Source organism: Equus quagga, chromosome 7 (genome assembly GCF_021613505.1).
Source record: "Equus quagga isolate Etosha38 chromosome 7, UCLA_HA_Equagga_1.0, whole genome shotgun sequence".
NCBI lineage: Eukaryota > Metazoa > Chordata > Mammalia > Perissodactyla > Equidae > Equus > Equus quagga.
In genome coordinates, this window is record NC_060273.1 from 98,964,934 (window position 1) to 98,992,454 (window position 27,521).

The 27,521-nt window shown below is 43.7% G+C and overlaps 1 long non-coding RNA gene across 1 annotated transcript; it reads left to right on the top strand.

The window, feature by feature from the left end:
- The first annotated feature begins 3,344 nt into the window (after positions 1-3,344).
- LOC124241686 (uncharacterized) lies at positions 3,345-13,613 on the top strand. Its single transcript, XR_006889294.1, has 3 exons — positions 3,345-3,794; positions 5,185-5,492; positions 13,036-13,613. It is a non-coding gene; the product is annotated as an uncharacterized LOC124241686 (long non-coding RNA).
- The last annotated feature ends 13,908 nt before the right edge of the window (positions 13,614-27,521 follow it).

The following is a 27,521-nucleotide window of genomic DNA, read 5'->3' on the forward strand; positions in this document are numbered from 1 at the left end:
GGGGGCGGGGCCCCTTCGGAGGAGGGGCTCAGAGTGCTGAGCAGCCCTCCTACACCTAAAGGTTAGCACTTAGCTAATCTGTCTCCGAAGCAGAGCGCCCTGGCTGAGAAGCGCTCTCAGTCTCTCAGAAGCCCAGAACTGTATATGCTCATGTTCTTGTTTATTATCGTCATTGCTGTCACCAGGGAACTGCACGTGAGAGCAGGGCATTTGTCTGCCGGGGCCTGCCCACGCCCCGTTCGCAATGCCCCTTGGACAGGCCGGCCTGAGTCGCCCGGCGCCAGGCTCCCGCCCACAGCAAGGTCCCCGCAGGTGTGGGCTGCCTTCTGGGCCCGCGGGAGGGGGCGGCCCTGATGGGTTAAATGCTTGACCTTTAGCTCCTCCAACGCCGGCTCAGCCACGCGGCTGATGGTTCCTTATAATAACACACGCGTCCAGGAAACTGTATTAGATAAATTTCTGGTCATGAATCAGGCTAAGGGGTAGTTTTAACCAGGAAGCCTCTGCTGCTTTAGAGTAGAGGCACCTGGAAACGCGACAGCATCTGGCTCCTTATTTGTACCAAAAACGACCTAGGAAACATGTGCCTGACACATCCAACTGTGTTTCTCAAAAGTCCTGGAAAAAGGAGCCAGCCCCGGGGGCCGAGTGGTTAAGTTCGGCGCTCTGCTTCTGCGGCCCAGGGTTTCGCTGGTTCGGATCCTAGGTGCAGACATGGCACTGCTCGTCAGGCCACGCTGAGGCCGCGTCCCAATAGCACAACTAGAAGGACCCACAACTAAAATGTGCAACTATGTACTGGGGGGATTTGGGGAGAAAAAGCGGGGAAAAAAAAAGGATTGGCAACAGGTGTTAGCTCAGGTGCTAATCTTTAAAAAAACAAAAGTCCTGGAAGAAGAAAAGCATAGTTAAATCTTAACCAATGTATGTGCAGTTATTATATATATACATATATATATATATATTTTCCGTTTTCCTCAGAAAAGACTGGCTGTGGAGAATGAATGAGATCACAGTAAAACCTGAGGAATTTGATGACACATTAATTGAACACACTTCCAGTAGAAGAATTGCTCCCTTTCACTTCTCGTCTTCGCTGGGGTCCCACCCAGCAATTTCCATTTCATTTTCATCGTTAGTATTTCTGCTATGGCAAAGGGTCAAGAGACTCAGTCTATTTCTAGACCACACTGTCCTGTTCAGCTACAAAGGCTGAGTCTGCAGTAAAGCAGGTAATTGGATGGAAAAGTGTAGATTCAATTAATCGTCTGGAAGATTCCTGGGAAGGTCCCTGAGTAACTGTTTTATAAACAAAATATCCAGGGGGCTTCTGAAACTTTCACATTTTAGGTAAAAAGTCTTTAGAAAACAGGAGAGCTGAATCCTTGCTTAACTTGGGAAATCCCCTCGGTTTCCCTGTGGGATGAGGCCTTGGGGCCGTGTAAACTATTGCTGCTGTTTGTTCTGGGACCATACTCGGCTTGAGATGAGTTGGCAGTAGTAGCTTTAATTTGTTCTCTAAGGAGGGTGAGGATGAAAGCTTGTTTTTGTTTAGGGTCTTGGCTTGCTTTCACTGGAAACAGAGGAGAAGAAAGGCAGACGGAAATGGAATGAGGTCACAGGCCGTAACTGGTGTAGGGGATGGCTCCATGGGACCCCTGTGAAATGGGCCTTCGTTGGTCAGCCTGGAGATGGAGGTCAGTGTGAAATCTGGAATATCCTTAGCATGTTGTCCTAGGAAGAGCCTGACTGGTGGAGGGCTACAAAAGGAAGTTATGGTCCTGAATGGCTTAGATCAAGAGTTCCAAACTCCTGCGTCTATAGGGACCAGGCTGGGATTTGAAATAGGGTGAGAAGGAAGTGTGGCAAATTGGAGAGTCTAGTTTAGGCTCTGTCCCAAGGGGGCACTTGGATCTGTTCCAGCCAATTGTTATTGAGTGGAAACATGGGTCCACTGTTGCTAAATGTCATTTTTCGAGAGAAGCTGGATTTTTGTATGCAATCTTCTGATTTATAAAAGGTTAAGCAACTAATTTAAAAATATTTAAAACCTTAGGAGGATCATCAAAGTATATTTGCAATCAGTTTGTGGCCCTGCAATCACTATGTGGCTACCAGTTTGCTATCTCTAGTTGAGATATTTTCCTGGCTCAAGGCAGGGTTGTTCTTTCCAGGTCTTCTTTAGTCCCTGAGTCCCACAAGTAACAGAGGTTTATTGAGATCTATGTGTCCCACACTATTCTGGGCTTGGGGTGGGAGAGTGGATAGAAGATTATAAGGCAGAGTCCTCACCCCCAGTTTAAATTCTGAAGAGGAAGCAAGATTAACGGGTAATCCTTCCTCCCACAAATATCTATGAAGCACCTTCTATGAGCAACACTTTATGTTGGTGGATGTAGCTTATTTGCCCTTTCAGATTGTGAACTCTCTACCTCTCCAGGGCTTCCGAGACAAATTAAGGTCGTAATGGAAAATTAGAGGTGTACAAATTGCTAAAAGGCAATCTGGTAAAATGCCAAAATGGCAGAGCAAAGTCCGTGGATTCAAGAGTGACTTCCTGAAAGGCGATTGCACAGGAAATCACCTGAGCAAAGGTACGGAGGAAAGAACCTGAGCAAAAGAGTGGAGAATGAGAGACCCCAGTGCCCTCAGGAATGTCAGGAGGCTCATTTGCTGGGGGAGTGAGAGCAGGGAAGAGGCTGTTGCAAGAGAGGAGATGAGCGATGAGGAGGCCTTCGCCAGGGTGGTGGCAGTGAGAATATAACAGGAGGGGACAGTGTGAGAGACCATGAGACAATGTATCAGTGGAATAAATAGTGCTTGGAAATGAGGTGGGTGTGGGGGCCAGGGCAAGGCAATGGTCAGAAAATACTCCTAGAATTGAAACCTAAGTACTTCGAAAATACTCATAGAGTTCAGTACCAGGAATACACGCACACTCACACACACACGCTAGTTTTTGGCAAGGAGATAAACAATGCCTTTTGACATATTGAGTTTTAGGTACCAGAGGAACAGCTAGGTGGAGAGATCCTGAATATGGGGAAAAAATATTAGTCTAGAGCTTTAGAGAAAGGTTGGAGCTAGAGATAGACGTTTTGGAGGATTCTTTTTTTTTAAAGATTTTATTTTTTCCTTTTTCTCCCCAAAGCCCCCCAGTACATAGTTGTATATTCTTCGTTGTGGATCCTTCTAGTTGTAGCATGTGGGACGCTGCCTCAGCGTGGTTTGATGAGCAGTGCCATGTCGGTGCCCAGGATTCGAACCAACGAAACACTGGGCCGCCTGCAGCGGAGCGCACAGACTTAACCACTCGGCCACGGGTCCAGCCCCCGTTTTGGAGGATTCTTAATCAAGATGATGAAGTTTGAGGGTAGATAAGATTGTTAAGAGGGTGGTGGTGGAGAAGAGAACCTAGCTGAAGGAAAACTTTGAGGAATACTGAGTTAGGATATCCAATAAAAAAGATTCTTCTGCAAAATAGAGGATCAGAAAAAAAAGCTAAAAAGGAAGTTGCAGTAACAGCCCTCAATTCAGCTGAAGGCCAGAGAAAGCGTGGACAACTCAAGAGACTCTGGTAATTAATGAGTCATCAAGAAATCACCAATGAGCAGCTTCGGTTAGTTTGGGGTGGAGAGTGGAAGTCAAGATGCAAAAGAGTTGGAGTCAGTGGGTGATGAAGAATTAGCAACAAGCCGTGAAGGAAACTCTTTCTATCATTTGGGTAGGAAAAGAATAGAGAGGGCTCAGCTGAAACAGCACTGATGAACATAGATGGAATGTCACAGCAGCAGGTGAGTCCTGAAATACTACTTGAGGGTGGGGTTTCCTGTATGTCCTTGGACCCCGGCCTTCCCTCACTCAGACAGCTCAGCCTTGCAGTATTTATGGCCTCAGGGAAGGGGTGCTGCAGGCAAGTATTTCTCAGGGTATCATCAATACCTTTGGAGGAATACAAGGCTCTCTGGTTTTGTGATGAGATAAAGAGCTCCTGGCTGAGGGAGGAGGAGGGTCGTAGGGGAAGTGAGAGGTACGTTAAAATTGTGTTTCCTGAGAAAGGCGTCCTGCTCTCTGCAGCTCTGTGATGGTTAATTTTATGTGTTAGCTTGTCTAGGCTATGGTGCCCAATTGTTTGGTCAATCACTAGTCTAGATGTTGCTGTGAAGGTATTCCTTAGAGATGTGGTTAACATTTACAGTCGGTAGACTTTAAGTAGATTACCCTCTGTAGTGTGAGTGGGCGTCATCCAGTCAGTTGAAGGTCTTAAGAGCAAAGACTGAGGTTTCCCCAAAAAGAAGAAATTCTGTCCCCAGACTGTAACATAGAACCCTTGCCTGACTTTCCAGACTTTGGACTCAAGACTGCAAGATCAATTCTTACTTGAATTGCCAGCCTGCCAGCCTGCTCTACAAATTTTTGACTTGACAGTCCCCACAATCGCATGAGCCAAGTTTTTAAAATAAATCTCTCTCTCTCCCGTATATGTGTATGTATACATGTAAAGATATAGGATATCTACATATATACATATCCTCATCTATCCTGTGGGGTTCTGTTTCTATGGAAAACCCTGACTAATGCAAGCTCTTTAAAACTTCCAGAGGGGTTCAGGGAACCTGAAAGCAGTGGAGAGTTTCCTAGGTATAAGACCCCAGAGAAGAAGTGGTAACTGAAGTGAGGGAAGTAGGAGTGGCAGGACAATGGTGAATTAGGGGCCCAAGCTCCTTCTAAAAGGGTTGACTTTTACTCAACCCTAAACAAGGGTTGCCATGTGGGAATGGAGTCTGGTGTTATCAGATAATGTGATTAATTACGAGAAGCCAAACTCCACTTTATTATGAGAAATCCCTATAGGAAGAATTCTGTAGAAGAGGTAGGCTTTGAGCATTTCCAAAGAAGTGCAGTCTATACTGAAGTGTAGGAAATACTGGGTTTGAAGCCACATAAAATAAGCACAGCCCCTTTTTATACCCAGGGACATCCTGCACAAAGCGGAAAATAGATGCCATGAGTTTGAGCCTCTCTGAAGGAAATAAATGATGCTAACTTTGGTTAACCAAGGCCTTTGTTTTCATTTAATCGCTGCAATGTTTCCTTGATTTAATGCTTAGGGAAAAAGTGGGGAGTGAAGAGGGCTCACTTTTTCATTGATCTCATTTATGTCATGTCTTTTAATCCTGTCAGATGTATTTTTAGACGTCTTTAAATGAATGGAATTTCATGAAGACAAGGTAACTTCCTGAAACTTCAACCCAAGTTATTTCTGTCTTGCTACTTTGAAAGGGCATAAGGGCCCACAAAGCAGAGACAAGAAGGAACGAACAACAAAGGTGGAAAGTAAGCCCTTGTACGTAGGAGGCAGGCTGCATGGAGCATGAGATCCTGTGGCAGGAGGTATGGATGTGAATCAAAATTGTATAGCAGTGTTTTTCCCTAAGAAAAAGGGTTCAGTGAAACAGACCAACCTATCATTGAAAGTGACATAAATGCTGGTGAGTATTATTGAGCCATAGAAAGCTCAACTGATGATGATTTTTTTCTTTTAAAAAGCAGCTAATTGCCAAGGATATATTTCCCCCTGCTTTTCAATGCATTCTGATGTTAAAGCGAACTCAATGATTCATGTGATTGAACAAAAATATGTGTTATTACATAAGAGGAGGGAAATGATTAAACCATCACTTGGTGGCCTCTCATTTCCTTGTTCATTATGCAACACATGGAGTACCTTGAAGTTTTCTCTTCTCTTAATAGTGAAAAATATCCTTTGGCTGAAATGGTTTTAGGTAAGCCATTTGTACTAAGAATTCAACACCAAAAATAATAATGCTCTAATTCTGGAAACTTGCCCTGGAATATGCTGAGTGCCAGATGGCACTAGGAGCATCAATAAAAGACAATAATTTCCAATGCAGTGAGTGAAATGCTCATAGCAGATGCCACTAGCTGCGGGGCCACATTGGCTGCACATGGGGTCTCTGGGAGGTATACTTTGCCAGGGCTCATTTTTCACCCTGTTTAGCTTGCTCTTCTAGAAGACTGCAGAATGAAATAGGATAGTGTTTCTCAACTTTGGCTGCAAATCGGAATCACCTGGGAGACCTAAAATATGTATTGATTCCTGGGTCCTATTACCAGAAACTCTTGTTTAATTGGTCTGCGTTGTGGCCTAGGCATCGGGGTTATTTTTAAAGCTTTCAAACTATTTCTAATGTGCAGTCCAGGTTGGGAGCTGTTGCTCTGTTACAGAGCTCAGGAAGTTATGGGTTCTAGAAAGCAAGAGCTTGAAAAGAACTAATTCCTTGCTTTATAGATAGAGCAACTGACGTTCAGAGAGACCAAGTGATTTGCTCAAAATCACACATCTTATTAATAGCAGAGTGGTGACTAGAACCCATCCCAATGTTTTTTCTGTAATACTCTACCACACAGGCTTTGGCTGATTGGCTGGAGAGAAATTAGGGACTTAAAAGTACTTGTGAAGTTGTCAAAATATTGTATAAGTAGCTACCCACCATGTCTATATACAGGGCCAGCCACAAGCTCTCCATTCAAAAATGTTATTCTGGGTTGTTGGGTCTCTAGATCTGCATGGAGTCCAGTCTCTCAGCCTATCCATCTTTGGGCTTCCCATTAGAAGTTAAAATGCTTGCTAAGATAGGCAGGTGTTGACAAAGACTAATTAAAGTCCTGTGTAAGTTCTGCTCTTTGGTGAGGTCCTTTGTCTTCACAGACTTCCATGCATGGTCTTTGCGCAGAGGAAACCCCCTGGTTTTTTATTATTTTGCCCTAGTCAACCAGTTGATCAACAAGTGGTGATGAGCACCTGCTAGAAATAAGGATCTATGCTAGCTGCTTTAAGCATGAAAGATGCATGACATGGTTGCTGCTTTCAATCAACATATGACATAAATGAGGGATAAGACATCACGGTGGACATCTTTTCTTGCTTGCCCAGTATCCCTTGGGGAGCCACCTCTTTCAACCTTCTTAGCTCACATGTATGTGGCCAGCCCTACCTCTAGATTAATGGCTGGGCATAAACCCCAGCCTTGGCCAAAATAGCCTGAGACTAAGGAATGGGCACATGACGCAAGCTGAACCAAACAGGGACAGCCCAAGACTTAGTGGAGCTCTGCAGAAGAGGCTCCATTCTGGACTCCAACTTTCCCCACAAGCACAGCTGAGGGAGGAGAGAGAGCATTGCTCCGATGGCACTGTTTGAGCCCCTGGATTCAGCCTTGCCTGAAGTTCCCTGGACTTTCCTGAAGACCCAGGTCTTCCCAGGTACATAAACCGTAACCTCCCCACCTCTCTTTTTCTCTTGAGCTAGTTTGAGTTGGGTTTTTCTCCTTGTCAACTAAAAGAGCCCTAACACGTGGAACTTTATCTCAGACCACTTCAGTTGTTTGGACAGTCTGCTCTCATTCATCTTCTGGACGTCAAACCTAGCTGAGGTTTTTGGCCAGCATGAGTGCTAATAAATTGGCTGTGCTGCCACACCTTTTTAGTGGCTATTTTAAGGTCAATTTGTTTTCAGGAGGTGATGAGAAACTGCTGGGGATATTTGTTTGGTGCTATGTAAGTTAATTTGATTTTCACTGGTAACACCCTTGTTCGATGGGACTCTGGCATCACAATAGCCATTCTTGATGAGACTTGCCACTTTTCTGTAAAATAAATTCCCCACCTGTCTGAATACTAACCAGAGAGTCAACTTTGGGGCAGCCTTTAATTCTTTGGCTATTTGCATATAAATGAGGTATAGTTGAATATGTGACTTGGAAGTTCAGCTAGCTTCTCAGTTCATAATTCTATACAGCAAACTGATCCATAATCACAGATGTGTCCCTGATGGGGTTACTGAATAGGCAAACTCAGGCTGTGCTTAGGATACCAAAAAAGACAAGAAGTATTTTTGAAATATATTTGATATTTTAAAAAAAGCATCAAAATATTCATCATAAGAAATATTAGAACTTTGTTATCTTCTACTCATTTTGTGATTTAGAATTGTGTTAATTTTTAATTATGTGTCAGTGGGAAATGGGAGATGTACCATAATATTGCCTCTAAAGATTTTAATCTGCCTCTAAATGCCAAGTAGCATGAAAGCAAGAACTGAAGAAGAAAAAGGTATACTAGTGTGGAAAATGAGGGTCCAAAGAGAGGGGGAGCAGGGAAGGGCCATAGACTCCTTAATCATTGGCCTACAAAACACTTCTTAGTAGAGAATGTTCGAGAAGCAAGCCAAAGGTTGCATTATTTTATGCAGAAAGAGGAATCTCGATTCTTTTGTAAACAGTTTGTGGTTTCAAAGACTCTGGCTTTCAAATTTATTTAAAACATCTCTTGCTTCATGAATTGGCCTCAGGCACTCCTCCGTAAGTTATTTATGTGGTCCTCCACTGCTGCTGCAGGGTTATATCAAGCCACAGCTGTATAAACAAAGCCTAGTAACCTATTGGTTGGATTTAGCAGACGCTTCAGTCTGTTTAAATCCACTGACATTTCAAATTACTATGTCTCCAGATTCTTCACAGAACAACCACTAAAGGTGACAGGGCTGTTTAGAAACAGCCCTAAAGACAAATAATATGTGTGTTCTAGAGAATGACCACTGAAGAAATGGGACTGGAATTCTATTTACACTCAAAATCATAGAGAGAAATTTCAAAGGGGCTGGAAGGGAGTCAAGATATTTCAGAAAGGAAGGAGGTTTCAGACAGTCTTTACATTAGTGATGCAAACCTGAATTTTCCATGGACAGTGCATGATTAATAGTAGTAATTTATTGGCCAATTGTGAAATGTTGAATTTCCCCCCTCTACGTTCTTTCTTAGGTAAGTTTTTAGGTGGGTTTTTGTTTGGGTTCTCCAAGCAGATCTGGAGGCAAGGCTGAGTTTAGCTAGTTGTTCCAAAGTGGATCCCAAAAAACATCCCTGAAGGAGTGGGAAGAGTTAGAAAGGGAAGAGAGGAAAGCCAGTAATAAGTGGATTACCACTGCGGGTAACTATGGCTCAGTCCTCCTGGGAGCCTGCCAGGAACTGAGTAGAATGAGGCTCAGGACTTTCCTAGGGAGGGTCAAACAAGTTGGGGTATTTATCCACCAACTCACCCTTCATTGGTGAAGGATTGCCGCTAAGGGCTTTGAATCCTGAAGAAAACCTTCAGGCAGGGAAGGAGATGGCTAGGTACTTTAGAAGTTGTCAGCAAGGAAAGGTTTACCCTTGCTTCAGGTGAGTAGGTCAAGGAGAATAAGGGGTGGGGCCTCAACAGAGTTAGCCACACTAGCCATTTTTATATAGGTGAAAAGCATAGGCTGGTCATGAGAAATTGTATTTACTTTGTCCAACAGGAAGAGGGTCTATTTGACTATTTCCTAAAAAAAGACTTAACTGGAATGATTTGGGAAGCTTTCCCAGTCACACCCTTCAGCAACATTAACATGACATGTGAACAGAGTACCTCTGTGATTGGAAATATTATGATGCCATTAACATCATGCTTTTGGAACTTTTAATAACGTGAAAAATGCTAAATGAAATGCAACTGTAAAGTGAAAAAATCAAGTAATAAAACTATAATTTCATTCACCTGAAAAAAATATTTTTACACAGGAAAAAAGAAGACCAGAAAGAAATACACCAACATGTTAATGATGTTTATCTCTGGGTGGTGAGATAATGGATAATTCTATAACTTTTTGTACTTTTCTTCATTTCCCAAATGTTTTATATTGAATATTTTTCCTTTTTTTTTTTAAGTTAACGTGCTTTTGGTTTTCTCTGTATGATCAGGTTAAATGGGAAGCTTGCTGTGTAGACAGGTGGATTTACTCTTGAGCTTGTTGGTTTGAACACTGGAGGCAGGCTGTTACTCAGCCCTGTCTTGGCTGTCCAGTTCCCCTGGGCAATCTGACAATCTGTAGATGCACGTTTCAAGGTTAGCTCAGAAGTCTGTTTCTGCACGAACTTTCGAGGCCAAGAGGGCAGTTCACAGATGGTATCTGCCCAGAAAGACTTCTGTAAGGGCTGTAGGGAGATAGTGGCTGTTACCTACTTGAGTCAGAGGAGATCACCAAGGAGGCAGTCCCTGGGAGGGGTTCTCTATGTGTCCTTTTGGGGTCAAGCTGAGAAGCACGTCCTGGTTCACTTTTATATCAATTTATTGTCCTCAATTAGCAGCATTCAGGCTAGTGGTGGCCACAGGGTCGTGTCTTCTCAGCCCTATGTGAGAATAAGCACAGAGTGAGAAGTGGTAGAGGAATATAAACAAGGGTATCCTGATGGAGGTAATATTCCAGAGGGAAGGTAATGTAATCTATTGAAAAAGATTGATCCTATAAAGAGGATGTGATTAAAGACGAACAAATAAAATGTGTGTTAGGAGTTTGGGAGGTGGTTGGAGAGGGGTGCTCTGGGAAAGAGAGTCACTGTGGAGTGCAGTGGTTGACAAAGGCTTTCTAGAGAAGGTAGTGCTTTGAATAATCGGTCAATCATAAAATGATGAAAATCCACCTAACTCAGTAGTGTTTTGGGTCTTTGTCTTGGGTCATGTACAGCCCCGAGTATCCAGAATTCCGAGCATGGTTCTGCCTCAGATTCTCTGTGTATCATCAGAAGTATGTTTTCTTGGCCCATAAAATGCCAGTGCTAACAGCCACCTGCCCTACAGGAGTGTTATGATGAGTAACTGATGGTAAACATCCTGAGTAAACTTGGTGGTGCTGTTGCTAAAGGCTTGAAAATGTCAGACGATTAAATATAGTCAGGCACCAGTGGGTTCCTGAGATACGAAACAGTGATACAGATAGAAAGCTCAAGCAGGCTTGAAACGATGTCCAGAATTGGCAAGTCAGTTCAGGAGGGATTTCTCTTCTCAGGTATGCTAGCTACAAGCTCGATATAGAGAGCTGGAATCAGCTGAGGACTATTTATTCAATTCCTCGTGTGTGCTTAGCGCTAAGCTGGGTAATATTAGGGGAATTTAAAACATCAGTAGCAAGAGTGTTGTTCTGGTGCGTTTCTGGCCCACAAACCTGATCCGGAAGCTATAAATCCTCAGGAGTGCAGACACTCAGCTAGCTCTGTATCACGGAGTTGACAGAGCCCTTAGGAAGAACCCAAGAGAGGCTCGGTCTTCCCCAAAGATCTGATTCATCCCTGAAACTGATTCTAATCACGTCTTTGAGCACAAGACCTCATTACACACTTGCTTGTTCTATTAACATGAAATGGATTCATGTGAGTCATGAAGTTGTGCACCAAAAACAAATGAGCAAACAGAAACAGCAGAGTCCTGCCCCGGTGCACACAGAGAGCACACCTTTCTTTATAGTGGACTATGAACAGTCTGGCGAACCAACCCTGCACACCCAGCTGCGTAAATACTCATGGGGCCACCTCTCCCAACTTTGGGACAGGGGCAGTTCCGCTGACCAAGGGAACAAGAGCAGGTCAGGGTTTCCTTGGTCAGTTCTGGACATCAGGAGGGGCTGTGTGGCTATTTTTGTACAGCCGTATACTCTTCTACACCAGGCTGCAAACCACCTGATAAGAGACCTTCTAATTAATCTGGAGTAGAAAAACAATAAGCAAACAATCAAAATAAGGCCACAGGAACACAGTAATAACATTCCCTTGAGATGATAGTGGCAGCACTTTTGTAAATATGGACTCACTAAGTATGAAGCTGGAAAACAAACCTGGTTTATAGCTGGGCCAACCATGTAAAGTGCTGGTACTCCCTGGGAGTTTTTTGCTGGCCCTGGGATCAAGCCTAGAACTGAGTTCTCCTTTACAGGCAACCTATAGTCTTCCTTGGCAGTATCTTCTATGCCCCATCTAAATTCAGAAAGGTCTTTCTCTTCTGGGTTATAACAGTCTTTTCTCCCAGTGACTGGAGACATGAGGAAGCAGGATCAGCTACAGGTGATGACATGTGGGCTTACAGAAACATTCTTTTTGAATATGGAAATACACTGTTTTCTTTCCCCTCTCCCTTTTTTGTCTGCACTACAAGGACCTGATGTAAAGTCCCCTCTCTTCTTGGGGGAGTTTGCTGACCAGGGCCTTCTACACCACGGGAAGACAAAGCTAACATTTGGTTTGTTAATCATCATACTATGGGTAGAGCAGGCTAAGAAACCATTGTAAAAGAATGAGAAAGAGCAGAGGTGAGTGTCTTAGAGGAAGCCGCATAGCGGAGAGGAAGAGGACAGACATATGTGGGTCTCTAGAGAAGAGAATGTGACCCTCCTATGGTTCGGGAGCCCAAGGAAGTGATGTTGAATGATGTGCCTGAGGAGATGGGGACACATGCTCTGGGGGTCTCGGTCCTGGAAGCAATTCCTGTGCCTCAAGCATGGATAGGGCAGCCTTCCTTAGGCTAGTGTGTGTCTATGTGTGTATGCATCTGTGTGTCTAACAGCCCAGCAGAGTGGGACTTCCAAATGAAGATCCAGTTGATTCATAGAAAATAGAGATCTGGTCCTTCTTGCACCCAAGTAAAAGTAGCTGCCCTAAGCCTTCTTTCAGGATCCACATCAGACTGGCCTATACATGTGACTCTGTAACTCGGAATCTCTACTTGGCACACTCAGGGGCTCATCCAGATTTTGTAGGACTGAAATTTATTTAATCCAGGGAGCCTTTTTTAAGAAAAAGAAAACAAACTCATAAACATAAAATCAGCTGGAGAGCATCAGAAGGAGCCTGTGCAGTTGAGGAAAGCTGAGCTGAAGTTTCATGAGTTATGTGATAAACCCTGCTCTGCTGGCGTTATTACACTTTGTCCTGGTTAAGCTGGTAGAAAAAGAGCCCTGAAGGGCTCTTCCTGCACCCTCCATGGACATCCTTCCTTCTCTTGATGTATTTCACACTTCCTGATTTCTCTAGCCTTCCACACCATCCAAACAAGGGAGGCTTTGAAAATGGGTCATTTACACAATTTGTTTGAAGGCTGACTCTCTCCCTGAACTAGGTTACTCAACCGTGTGTTTACCTTTAATTTTTAAAAAATCTTTCATTGCAGAATGAAAGGCGTCATGACTTTGGTAATCTCCCTCCTTACTGAGTCTCCGCCTTCCCCTTCTATATGCAACCATTTTTAAGAGAAAATTTTGGCATCAGCAAGCAGTCCAGATTAGGAGGAGGAAGGAAAGGGACTTCCCTTCAAACCTCACTGGAACTATTTATCGGATCTTAAAGGGAGACTGATTTGCTCCCTTAATGAGAGCAAGCACAGCTCTGAGTCTCTCTCCATATGAGGTACAACAGATTTTTCCAAGACAGATTGACTTTCTCACAGCTGGAAGAATACTCAGGTTTGCATAAATGGTCAACATTCTCCGAATCACCACAGCAGAGAGATGAAGAAGAACAATGGAGTCTTTTTTGTGGCCTTTGCTAGAGAAGGCACTAAGCATCCCATTTCACCAAGACAGACGATCGTTTCACTGAAGACATGCAAAAGAAAGACTGTGCCATCGATTCTAAGGAGAATTCCAAAACATTCTGAGCATGGTGTTTATGCTACTCATTCAGACATTTGGTCTCATTTGAAAAAGGAAATCTCATTGTTTAGGAATTAGAGCTCAGATACGTTTAAATAAAAATACCACAGAATGTTTAAAGGTGTAGTGCTTTATATATAAAATATTGTTTACCTTAGTTGACATTTTTAATTTTCTTTGCATTGAGCGTAATGAATAAAGAAACAGCGGGATCTTGAAATAGAAAAAAACAGCTTATATTTGTTTTCCATATTTGGGTTTATGACCTTGCTTTCTTTTTTTGGTTTGTTTTTTTCTGTTTTTTTTGCCCTTTTAAAAAGCAACTGAAAATCTCAAGACTTCAGAAGAGGATTAGGAGTCCAAGAAACAGCCTTGGTCTGAGGTGAAAGAGCAGTGCACAGGGAGTCAGGAGACCTGGGGTCCAGGCCTCCTTTGGCCACTGGCCAACCAGTGTGGGGTCTTGGTCCACATCTCTCAAGCTCTCTGCCTTGACTTCTTCATTAGTGCAATGAGAAGCTGGTCTGGGTCATCCCTCAGGTCCTTCCCAGCTCTTGTGCTTTAAGGATTTTCCTCTGAGAATTCCCGAGCCTTTACATAACTCACAAGGCGAAGAGTCCATTTAGGGTAAGCACAGGGGCCTCTGCTGTGCTCTCATCACCACAGAACTGGTCGAGCTCAGAAAGATATTTTGGCCAAACGCGGTATGGGAACAGCATGTTCAGACCCAGGCAGGGAGAGCCAATAGAATTCATCATCCTGACAATGCAGGCATTGGAACGGGCTGCTGTCCAGCGTGGGGCTTGATGGGGAAAACCGGCTTTTGGTCAGCATCGTAGTGTAATGAAAATGTGTACCAGGGGAGACCTAAAACCAAGGGGGGCCCAACTCTGCCACCAACACTGTCTCACCTTTGGCCAAGTCACTCGCCTCTCTGGGACACTATATCTTTATATGTGTGAAGTGAGGGTAATAAGATCAGCCCTGCATGGCTCAGCAGGTTTTCATAAGGTCAAAATACGTAAGGAAGTAAAAGGGTTTGAAAACAATACAAAGACACACGAGTAGAAAGATTGCGATTAGCTTTGAAAGGTGCTTCTGCCCTTGTGCCTGGGGAGGAAGCAAGGTTGGGGAATTTCAGCACAGGGATGAAGGGGGAGGAGGCTGGGCTGGGGAAGGAGGAGAGACAGGTCAGATAAAAAGCAGGACTGGGGGCCCCCGTGAACACAGGGGAAGGCTGCTACCCAGCAGTTGGCTTCACGCTGGGGTATTTGGAAGCTCTGAGCCTACTGTTCCACTTCAAAAGGCCCTCTGTTTATTGATGGCATGGCCTTCCTGCGGGAAATATCTGTTGCATGATTTGTCTAAACAGAAAATACCTGGGCTTGGGCTATAGGGGCTGATACGCTGATGTCCCAGCCTAGGACTTTCTTGCCTTGTGAGACACATGGGAGCCCTGTTCTGTGGCTCCTGGCATGCTACACAATAACCATCCACCTTGATCATTTCACAAGGGGGGCTCCCCTCCATGGACTAGTGAGGCAGTGACAATGCTGAGATAGAAACCAGGCCAAGTAATAGCATTAGTGATAATCATAGTTACTATTTATGGAGCACCATGTGCCAGATGCTGAGCTAATTCTTTTACATACATTTGCTTATTTGACCTTCACAGCTGCCCAATGAGTTTGTTATATTATTATTATTTTCCTCCGATTTAGAAAGGTTAGGAGAGGTCATGGAACCCTAAATCTCCTATCTTGTCTTCATGATGGAATTGACTTTGAACCCAGGTTTTTTTGGATTCTAAATTGTCACCTCAAGCATTGTGCAGTGCTGTTCAGCCCAAAGTTGTCTGGACTTGAGTACAACCCCAGAGTAAAAATCAAGTCAGTTGTGAGCAATGAAGAGACCAGGACACAAAGATGCAACAGTGCTCCAAAAAGGGCTTGATTTGCTCCCTTATTTGGTGAGGATAAAATAAGCAAAATAATAAAATATAAATAAAAACAGTCATTCTGCACTGGTCTAGAAAAAGTAAGATGCCCTAGTGGGGACAAAAATGATTGGTTGTTGACCATTCCAGCTAGTGGTGTGCTGATGCTTGCTGGCTTGCACTGGCTTGCACTTGCCTTCAAGAGCCAATTGTGTGCATCTCTTCCCAACTCCACATTCAATGAAGCTAGGTTAGTAGCTTCAACTTGGCCAAGGTTGGAGTATTAACACGTGGAAAATGGTAAAACACTACAAATCAAGCTTTATTTCCCTGTAGAGCCAGTTGTCAAACATGTACCTGCACTGATTCTAGCCCTGTTTGTCATTTTTTTTTCAATGAATCATTGAAGGCTTGTTTCTGAAATGTGGTGTCTAAAAGGAGGTCTTAGCTCTACACATTTAAGTATTATATAAGAATTGAAGGAGCCATTCTAACATGTGCAGGTGAAGACGTCCACTGAAAGATGCTCAATAACCAAACAGGCTCAGACAATTTAATGAGTGACAGGACCTTGTTGTCAGTTCCAGTAGAGCATCTTGCTCTCGGAGCTGCCATCTGTGCCTGCAGGGGAAAGGATCTGTGATCGGAATTTCCTTTAGCAAGGTGTGGTGGCTAGGATTGTGACAGTGAGACTCCATGTCTGTGTGAATGACCTTTTCTTTTTTGACATCTTAAAATAACCTACCAAAGATAAAGTGGATACATGAATCGAAGCACAGAGCTGAATGGATTCATGTGAGGAAAATATTTTGTCATATCACCTAACTTCTCAGCTACATCTGCATTAACCAGATACAGCACTTATAATGTTATCTATAGCATCACCTCCCTTGATTTTCCAAGGAAATGAGAGTTAGGACTAGAATGGAGAAAGAGAACTAAAGATTACCCCCACATCTCAGTTTTTCTATTACTTTGAGAGCCTCGTATTAACCCTTTTGTCTGAAATGAAGTGTGAGTATTTCAGCTGTTCTTCCAGCTCCTTCTTTCCTTTCTCCGTGTAAGTATCATGGGCAGGTGGAAATGTCTCAGACATTTATCCCAACATCTTTTGACTAGAGCACTAGACAATCTCTTCTTACTAAGGCCCCCTCCAGTTCAAAGAGTCTTTGCCTAAATAACTGCCGTCCGTGGGGCCCCGTAGCACAGTCAACTCTTTAAGTGTGCTGTTCCCAATGGTTTGAGGGAGGACTGGCTTTCAGTCCTAGTTCTCCGGCCCATTTAAGACCTTTGTTCCTTCAAAGGCTGCTTGCCTTCCTGATCTGGACTGAGCAGGTGGAAGGATACGTTCCTTCAGATTCCCTAGTAAAATAGCAGCCAGAACTGTAGTAAAAATAACAAGAGATTAAATGACCCACTCTGAGTGGCCAATAGCTCACATGGCGGGGACTGGAGAGCCCTGGGACAGCTGTGAGGCCCTGCCTGGGGCATGCTTGCTTCTGCTGAGCACTGCTCCTCCCATGGGGGATCTTATATAAGACCGGGAGACAGCAGCCCGCCCCTCCCTGCTGCGACAGTTCACAGGACACAGGATTAGCTGGCTAAAGCCAAGCTCTATTTCTGGAAGGCAGAAAGTTCAGCTGAGGGGTAGCTACTGGAAGATATTTGTTTATTCCATTGAAGGGAGCAAAGACAGAGACTCCTAGAGAAAAAATTGTTTTAGGAAACCATTTTGTACAGATAAGCCAAGAACATTTGAGATCAGAGTAGGGAAAGAAACCAGGGAGAGTGAACAAACTTGAAAGTAACTCTGCTCCTCCTGTTGTCATGCCTTCCTTTGGCTACTGCACAGATTCAACTCCAGGATTTTAAAAGTATAATTTATCCAGTAAGCCTGATGAAACAAGACTAAGATTTTGCCTTTGCCACCAATCTAAGTTTGGTTTGTTTGGATACACATCATGCATAAATTCTAATTATACAGTAAATTCTGATCATTCGACATCCTGGGAATTGCTGTTAGCACAAACACCAGATCCCCAAGCCAGGCTAGACATTTGTGATTACATTCAGGTTTCAGGGAGGGGCATTGTTATCCTGCATGCCCTTTTCTGTTCACTGTCTCACTAGGCAGTCCATTCCTTCAGGACAGAAGGAAGTGGGAGGTACGGTGATAATTTGATGTGGCTAATTAAGGAAAAATTATCTGAACTCATATGTCTTTGGTTGTGTGTGTGCATGCGGAATGGGTGTGTGGAGTCTGTTGGAAATGACAGTTTTGAAAGGGGGTAGGTCCAAAGCTGGGAAGGGGGAGCCAAGCTGGGATCTAAGAACAGAAGGTGAAAACTAGCAACCAAGGCAGGTTAAATGCAGGGACACTGAGGCATGTGAGCAGGGACAAATCCAGAAGGCAGGAACCAAATCAGGAAAAGGCTATGCTACAGTGGGAAAGGACAGAGAATGAACCAGGACGCTGAGCTTTGGTGAGACCCAGGACACTCTCAAAGCCCCAAAGTTAGCAAAGAGTCTGCATGCACCAAGGCCAGATGACCCTGTCTATGCTATGGGCAGGAGATTCTGTCACCACAATACTTCAATGAACTGCTTGATATCTAATATATATTCAGGTAAGCACTCAACATTTTTGGAAGACACACTTGGAAGCTGCTTTCAAAGACAAATTTTTGAACAACACAAGAAAACAAATATCATGTGTTCTTTGTCAATGGTTTTATTATTTTACCCTTTCTGTTTAAGCAGAGGGGTGCAAGAGTGAACTTGTGCCAAGTGGAGGATGGATGGGTGCCTGGGATGCCCATCGGGAGGCCATCAGAGTGTTAAAGAGATGATGGTGGCCCAGACCAGGGTGACTGAGTGGTGGTTTGGAGGGGGGGCACGATGAAGCAGACAAGGGGTGGAGATGCACAAAAGGGGGCAGATTTGAGTACTAATTAGACCAATGGTTGCAAATTGAAATGCCTATTGGCTTTAATATGTGTGTTAAATCTCCCATAATAAATTTCTTTTAATTAAAAGAAAGCAAGAGATGGAGAGCTCTGGTTACTGTACTGGAAACCTACAAGTTAAAAGAGACTTAAAAGTATCTACCAATTGCAATGCAGGGCTCTTATTTGGATTTTTTATTCAAGCAAATTGTTAAAAAGTTTATGTGACTTAGAAAGTTGAACGCTGACTTTTTGTATTAAGGAATTGTTATTTTTACATGTGATAATGGCATTGTGGTTTTTTGAGTCCTTATCTTCTAGAGATATATGCTGAGATATTTCTAGATGAAATCATATGACTGGAGTTTTCTCCAAAAAATATGGGGGCGTGGGAAGGAGTTAGCTGAAACAAGATTGGCTCTGGGTTGGTATTTGTTAAAGCTGGATGATGGGTTTATGGGGGCTCATTATACACGAAGCCAACACTTTCCTTGCAATGACAGCTGCTAGTGCCATGTCCCAGAAACTTCAGAGCTGCATGTCTGCTCTGCTCATATAGATGAACGTGCCTTTTGCTCTAGGATGAAGACATCCAAATGCCCACATTAATAGAGAGATGAAATAGAGTCACAAGAAGGTAGGAGTTGTAGAGGAGCTTTTTTGTTTATATTAAATGTATAGATCCAGCTCTTTCTGCTAAAAATTGAAAAAAAGAAGCATTCTGGAATTTACCAAGATGAGTAATGATGTGTGGGAGAGGTAGTTGCCCCCTTCTCTTTTCCTTCCTTAGAAGCTGAACCCTAATTGTTTGGCAGCTTCATTGCTGCCCAAACATTTCCCAGCCTCCCTATCATGAGGTGTGGATATGTGATTTAGTTCTGGCCAATGAGATATGAGCAGAAAAAGTTATGTGGGACTTTCTGGAAGGCTCTTTAAAGGGAGCTGATTCATCTAGGAGGTGTGTCCCTTGTCTCTTCTCCCCTCTCTTTTTCCAGCCACCTGGAAGGCAGATGTGAGGTGTGGAGCTTCAGTAACCTTGCTGGACCATGAGATGGCCTTGGGATGGAAGCCACACACCTTGTGTGGCAGAGCAGAAAGAAAGAAGGAGCCTAGGCTGCTGAGGACTCTCTGAACTGTCTGTCTCTGGACTTGTTTTACAAAGTGAGAAAAAAGCTTCCTGTAGTTAAGCAAAAATTACTTTCAGTTTTTAATTATATGCAAAGAGTCTTAATGCTAATTGATGGCGGTAACTGTTTATTGTTAATAAATAAAGCACTTTTTGGTATTATCTATCAGAAATGAAAGTGTATAGAGGCATTCACTCACCATTTCCAGTCAGGGCTTCACCATGGAGATATACTTCGGGAAATAAAATTGTTTTCAAGAGCAAACACTGTAAGTGACCTAAGCGTCCATGCATGGGGGTTGGTTAAGTGATCGAGCCTGCAGTAGGCTCTCAGGCCGCCATTCAAAGAATGAGATAGATCTGTTTGTTTTGCTACCAAAGAGACTCAGGTCTTATTATTAAGTGAAAATGAGTAAGTTACCAAAAAGCATGTGTAGTTTGATCTCTTTTGTGTAAAAAAATATATAAATATACATCTATGTATACTCTTTTTTTTTCCAGAAGGAAGCGAAAACCTGCTAACTGAAGGGAGAGAGGGCCATGGAGTTGATGAGGAGAGAGGCTCTTATTTGTCACTGTATATATGTTTGTACAGATTAGACTTTCTCTCTATTATCTGTCTTTACAGTAATAAAAAAAGGTACTCACAGTAGCATACATTCACTCAAAGCCTAATTTTATAAATTAGTAGCACAAAGAGTTTGCCTTTATTAAATTTTCTTCAATATCACTATCTTAGTATCTAAGGTACAGTCCGATTTCTAGTCTGTACTAATTTAAATGGTTACATAAAGGCATTGTTGTCCCCCTCCCAACTCCCTGTCCCTGTCCTCCTCTCCTTCCTCCCGCTCTCTTTCACTCCCACTCCTTCCTCCTCGCCCCCACCTTCTCTCCCTCTCTCACTCTCCCCCTTCCATAAATGTGTAGTATTACCGACTCTCCAAGGACCTAGTCTCCTCAGGGCCCATGAGAGGATCAGGGGAGACCTGAACACTGAACACAGGGAAGAATCTGCCCAGGAATGGCTGAGCTAGCTAGGGATTCTGTCCACCAGCGCTGGGGCAGATACTGATATTCTCCCTTAACACAGAGTCCTGGGAACGCTCAGTGACCTCCAAGTGGTTTTCGCCAGGTTGTTTGTTTCCTGCAGATGAATGAAGACACATGTGCTCTGACAGGAGTTGGCTTATGTCTGGGAGTTTGTTTACTCATCCTGAAAATGAAGGCAAAGTTTATTTTGACTCTTTCCTGCAGCATGAGAGCTCTGCTTACGAGAGTGGGATGGCAACACAGGAAGAAGATAGCAGCAAGACAGCCATGCGCCAGGAGGCAGATGGCAGAAGAGGTGACATTTGTTTTCAAAGGATCTCAAGACCCTGTAAAGCTCACAAGAGTAGCTCAATTGGTGCTTCAATTCTAGAACAGTTATTTCTATGGGAAGTAACCTTAGTTGCTGACTGCATACTTTAATGATAAAGTCTGGACCTTGGCAACCCCATAGTACAGACAGAATTACTGTAGGATGACTAAGACAACTCAGGTCTAAGGAGTGGCAAGTTCCAGAGTTGCTTCAGGGATGGATTCTCACATAGATTAATATGAGCTGATAAAGTCTGAGAGATGAAGGGAGGAATATGTGGGAAATATGGGATCTAGGAATTTGTCACTAGACCAGGTATGTTAGTCCCAACCATTTTTGTTATGAAATACATACCCAACTTAAACTGACTTTGCAACATGATTTGTTGATCTATGTAACTGGGAAGTCCAGTGGGTTATTTCAGGCACAGTTAGATGCAGGGCTTTAAACAGTGTATGAAGGACACAGTCATTGCTTCTCTCCTTCGTCCCTGCTTTCTTCTGTGTTAGTTTCATTCACAGGCAAGTATTCCCTACAAGGAAATAAAGATGGTTGCCAAGGGCTCCATCTACCAGTTTAGCAATCCCAGGGTCAGACACTTCTTTCTCTATAGTTCCAACAACGTCAGGGCTCATTTTTTTTGGCCTTATTTGGGATACATGCCCGTCTCTGAACCAGTCACTGCCCCTGTGATCTTCCAGGGCCCAGGCTTGGTATCCAGGCCTGGAGCCAGAGTCACACCAGATACGGCCTGGGGTCCGGGGTGGGGGGTGCAAAGGGAAGTTCAAAGGAAAATTAGTATGTTGTTATCTAAGGCAGGAGGAGATAGTCAACGGACAATTAAATGTCTACTACACCAGTGCAGACTTCTGAGCTTCAAGTTTTTTCCAGCAGTAAATTAAAGGGAGAAGGAAGACTACCAAATACTCCCAGTATATGATCCTTCTTTGAAATTAGAGATTAGAGGCTCCCAGACCACAACGGAGGCTTTGGGGCTTACTCCAGAATCTTTGGATTTCTTGTGGTTATCCCAGGTATTGGAGTTGAAAACAGATTGGGATTAGAAAACATACACATCCTCTTAGGGGTATTCTCCAGGCCTGGATGGATTCCTGGTCTAGGATTCCCCTCAGAAAGGTAGAATAATTCAAAAGTTTTCCTAGGAGCTTTGTAATTCCTCCCACAAACCTAAGGGAGCCAGTCTAATTTATTTTTTGTTGCATTATTGCCTCTGTTTTTGCAGACTTTCAGAGCAGCCAGAAAATGGAGAGCTGGATCCACACTCAGGCGTTCTGGCCCCATATTGGGGGGGCTCTTTTGTGCTCTGCCATGGTGGGTAGAAAGAGCAGCAAAGGTCATTGGTGACACCTTCCAGAAATGGGATGTTTGAAAAAAAATCTTCATAAGACTGAGAAATTTTGTCTTTCATAGTACACAGATTGAGTGGAGTCTACAGAGACTTGGAAAATGTTGTCAAAAATGCTGGGTCAGAATGCAAATTATGTGATCAGACCAAGCAAGCAGAGGGAGATGCAGCATCACCAGCTTTTCTCACCATTTCTGAAAGATGAGAACTGTGTGAAGACAAGTAGCTCACGTCAGAAACTGACAATGGCCAATTCTTTTTCTTACTGGGAGAGAATACTCTGGAACTCTTCCTACAGGAAAGGCCATTAGGTATAGACCTAGTTCCAAACAAACGTTAGTAAGGTGGAGTGGTGTAGTTTGGAAATGTGAAGAAAAAAGAGATAAGAGTCAATCCTGGCCACAGGAAAAGCTTGGGTGATGGTCCATATTCATCTCTGTTCTCAAAAACTGACTGAGAAGTAATTGGTGGAGAAGGCGCCAACCACAGTCCCTGTCAGAGTTAGATTGCCACCCTGAAGCATGCTGGGAAATTTTCACAGGGCATCTCATCATTGCCAATTCCTTTTACTTAGGAAGGTTCAGGAAGTTCAGGTAAGACAAGTGCTCTGCTCTCTTCTTAGTTCAAGAACATGATCCAAAGATGAAATGAAATCTGGAAATGTCAACGACAGTCACTCAACCTGCCAAACCTACTTCCTCGCCTACAACTTCTAGAAAGGGCCATCCTACCCTTGGCCTCTAACCAAGTCAGAAACCAATTAAATTACTCTTTAAGGATTCTGAACTCAGAGACATTGATGAATTTGCCAATATGGTTGAGGAACATAAGGAAACAGATATGTGGAGCATAAACTGAGGCACCAGGCACCAGGTGCTGCAAACCAGCTGCCCACAGGACATATCTGATACACAACATGTTTCGCTTGGCCTGCAGGGTTTTAAATTTGAAATGATTGCCAACACTTAAAAACCAGACTATTTCACATTTTAAAATGAGTGGTCTTCCAAAGCAAGCTGCATGGAAAGTGTGGCTGTTTAAGAATGAACATGCTGATAACATAGATGCAAGACTTGAGATGCATTTGGGACTTTTCAGACTTTTAGGACATGCATTCAAAAATCACTGGAGCTCATGTGCACACATGTTCCCACGAGTGTCCATCCAGGAGCACCAATGGGCATGCTGCAGAGTCACCTGCTGCCTGCGGGGTTCGGCTCAGAATAATTGAACAACTTTCAGCAAACTTACAGGAGACAAGATGAATGAAGAATTCTGTTTTCTATACATGGCCCAGAGTCCCTACCACTCCCTTTTGCTCCCCAGGCCCTGAGGCTGAGTGGCACAAGTGATTTTCTGTTTTAGACCCACTGTTTCATCTCGGTGAACCCCCACAGGCATTGGAGCCTGAGAACCCTGCACTCACTGAAGGAGCTCCACTCTGGCTGTGGAGGGCTTCTAAGGGGCCCCAGGTCCTGCTCTGACTGAGGTTGGGTTCGTTAGCAATTCCTGAATTCCCAGGACTTTTTCACACCTAGAGTGAGCACTCTCCCTTCTCCCTGCTGCCCCCACACAGTGCACATTATTTGAGCAAATTTGAGTGGGTTTCAGACCTGGCTGCCAAAGGATCTCTCACTAAAACTACTGAGAATTAACCCAGCAAGGGAAAGATGCTGTGGGGAAGCCAACTTGACTGAGTGGCATGTCATTTCCATGACATCACCTGGAGCCATTGGCCCCTTTAAAAAGGCTCTCCATGCACTACCTGGCGGCCTCAGAACCCTGTTGATGTGGACTCTTGCAGGCGTCTTCCCACCCACAGCATCTGGGCATAGCTAACTATATCATAGAAGACGTCAAGCTATAAATGACTCCACTTTTTTTTGCCCCCACATTCTTGTTCAAGTTGTTAATTTGTATGTTTGGGAGACATTTTTAAATGTTTGCTTGTGTTTTGCTGAATTTTGGTGACCTCACTCCTTGGGTCTGTTTATAGATGCCACTCGCAGAGGAAAGGGTCCTCACCGTCGGCACTCGGAGACCTAAGGGTTTCGGGCTCCTGCCCAAGGCAGTGGGTGTGTGCAGCATGTTTTAAAGCCATCATGCAGTACTCTGCTCTTTTTTGTGAGTCAGAGTCATGTGCTGTCTAAAATAGGTGGTGAGTGTGGGCCAGGCAGTGCAAACACAGCAGCAACCCATCGAGCTGACTCCCAGGGAGAGTGTGACCCCTCATCCAAAGCCTCAGCGAGGCTCCATTCTGCTGTTGCAAGGGTTGGATTGAGCGCGCAAGCCCACTGAGCTGCTGGTCCAGCTCGGCCCTGGGCATCCACATGTGCAGCTGCATGCTGTCTTTAGGGAGGTGAGAGCAAGTGGATTTCACCAGATGTCTGAACACCAAGCAGGCACATACTTGGGGCTGGGCTCTCTTAAACTGTACAGAGCATGTGATTACCTAAGAATGCACAAGCTCACTAATGCAGCTCAAGACTGAGGCATGTTTTGGACTTTTACAGGTTTAGAATATGTATTTGGAGATGAAGCAGCCACCCCCAACACATGCTTGTGGGAACATGTTCTCATGACGTTCGCATGAGTGTTTACCCCATAGCTCGTGCTGACTGTAGGACGAATGGCTAAATTCTAAGTCTGCCTGTGGCCTGTGAGGCTCAGCTGGCTGTTCAGTTTTAGATCATTGAAGGGATAGTCACATGACTATGAGCAAATGCACGTGAGACGTGACGAAGAAGCCTTCTGATGTTGAAAGGCCATGCGGCGATGAGCAAGCCTCAGGCAATTGCAGCTGTGATGCATCAGAAAGCAGACTGGACACCCTTTCCTGGAAGCAGCAGCTGCAGTACAAGGAGGAGAAGTGGTTGTTCCGAAGTATTGCAAAATACCAGTGCAACAAAAGCTCGGCAAGTTTCCAAGGATGACGTGTGGCAAGTGCCTGTTGTGTCAGAGAAAACTTTTAGAGATCACTCTGTAGGGGGCCAGGAGGAAGGTTTGCTGGACTAACAAAAATATTTGGTTACCACCCAGCCTCGCCCTGGGCACATATGTGGCAGAAGGTTATCCTCCAGTCTCCCTTTCTGTCCCATTTTCTTGACCTCCCTCCTGGCTTTCACACATCCCACCCATGCTGAGGTAACCATTGCTTTCTCTGTCCTCTCATAGCCCCCAATTTTTTCATAGCCCTCATTTTTATCCTAGAATGAATATTAGTCACTGTACTGTCTTCTGAGGTGATTCTAAGGCCAATTGTTAAATGTAAAATAGAAGAATGTGTCCTCCTTTTAGTGACCATCATCGGAAAAGGAAGGGCCTGTGACAATAGGAGGACTTTTTTTACTTTCTTGAAACCACAAATCATGGTTTAGGGCAAGTTCTCCTAAGGCAAAGGAAATAGCAAATAGCACATCCCACAGGAGGCCAGAAGCATAAAGCCATCCAAATAGAAGGACAGTGTCCCTCAAAGGGACTCAGATTGTTTTTATGAGTTGTTGTTTTTTTTGTTGTTAGGGTTTTTAATTTGTTTGTTTTAGTTTGTTTTTGTTTTATTTTTTTTGAGAACTTGACATTTCCCCTCCCCTGGTGCCCACAAATGCAGAAACAGCATTGGCCAGCCCTTGGCATCTCTTTGGGACTTGGCAGTCACTACAGCTTTCTGGTAAGATTTCAGCTCCTCAGAGTCCCTGCCTACTGCATTTTGCAACAACATTTTAAATGACAAGAGAGCTACTAACAAACTACAATTCAGTTGAAAACTTTGCTGTGAGACTGAAGTTGTTATAGCCTCAATCTGACCTTGAAGCCTTACTTGTAAAGACCAGCTCTGAGCCCAAGCTCCATTTACATACAGAAATGGCATCTGATAGATTTACTGCTTACATTGGTTAACTTTGGAGAGCAAGGTCATGGATACTAAGAAAAGGAAGAGTCTAGGATTGTTGAACTTGCTCCAGATTTTCAGGGGTTCTCAAATGAGTTCTGAGATGATCACATTTGGAGACATATTGCATGCAATATTTCTGCCTGTTATGGCTCCAAGAAATGGCCATTCCAAATGGCAATAACTCCAGGAAATGAGTCCTATTCTTGCTAGATGAAAACTCCATTAAGACTTCATTTGCTTCAAAGTAATTTACCTGGACCTCTTTACTTACCTAAGTTAATGGTTCTTATCAATGTCCCATGCTCAAGGGATATGATAGGAAATACTTTTCATTTTTTTATAAGGAGAAATAAAAACATCGAAAAGGCAGAACTAGAGCCAGTTCCTTCTGGGGGTGGGTCTGTTCCTTGTTCTCCTATCACAATTCCATCAATTCTCCTGCCAATATTTTCTCATTTCTTTCTCTAGTTCTGAAGATTTTCTTTTGATTTATTCCACCCTCAAACCCCATGTCCTGCCAAGTAACCAATTTCCCATTCTCCTCCCAGAATCTTTCCAGTCAACATCTAACCTTACTTCCTCCACATTTCCTCTGCTCCATAACTCCTTCTCTTACCCATAGAATCATAATTTAAGGGGTGTTTGCCATCCATGCAACACTGGCTCAGTGGGATATCTGATAAATTCCAAAAGCTTTACAGTTTGACAGTAGCCAAGTTCTGTATCCACGTGGCCTGACGTCCTCTTCATTAAACACACAATCTGATTACCTATAGATAATCCTAGCCCCTTTGGAGTCCACCCTCACCACCACTAATTTTGAATACTGTTTTCCAGTCTCCTGACATTATGAAAATTTTCTCAGCTTGCTGAAGGGAGGGTGGTGCTACTGTGTCATGATATTCAAAGTCCTCTGACACACATCCCTAATCTTCTTCTAATACCCTCTCCCTCGACTCTATTCAAACTCAACATTCATTCTCATACCCAGTGTTTTCCTACCCCTTGCTGGAGAATGCGCTACTGTAAGGTTGTCTAGGTGGTCAACCACCAAAAGTGTGCAAGGACCTCATAAGACCATGGGCCTGGATCTAGGTCATAGGCCTAACAGGAGAATAAGAACATCCCACAATTGCATGTAAATGTGTTCCCATTTCGGTTTACATAAGTTAATAATATAAAATGCAGCTGTTTGTTAGAGAAATGCATTGTGTTTTGGGTTACTTCATCTTCAGAATCCATTTAATTGGCTTTTTTCAGATTTTTAGTTAGAACAAAACGAAAGCTATTGAAGACTAGAAAACAACAAACAAACATATCATGATTTCATTACAAGTTGGTTTCACAACCTGACACTTGAAAAAGAGCATCATTAGCTGAGTT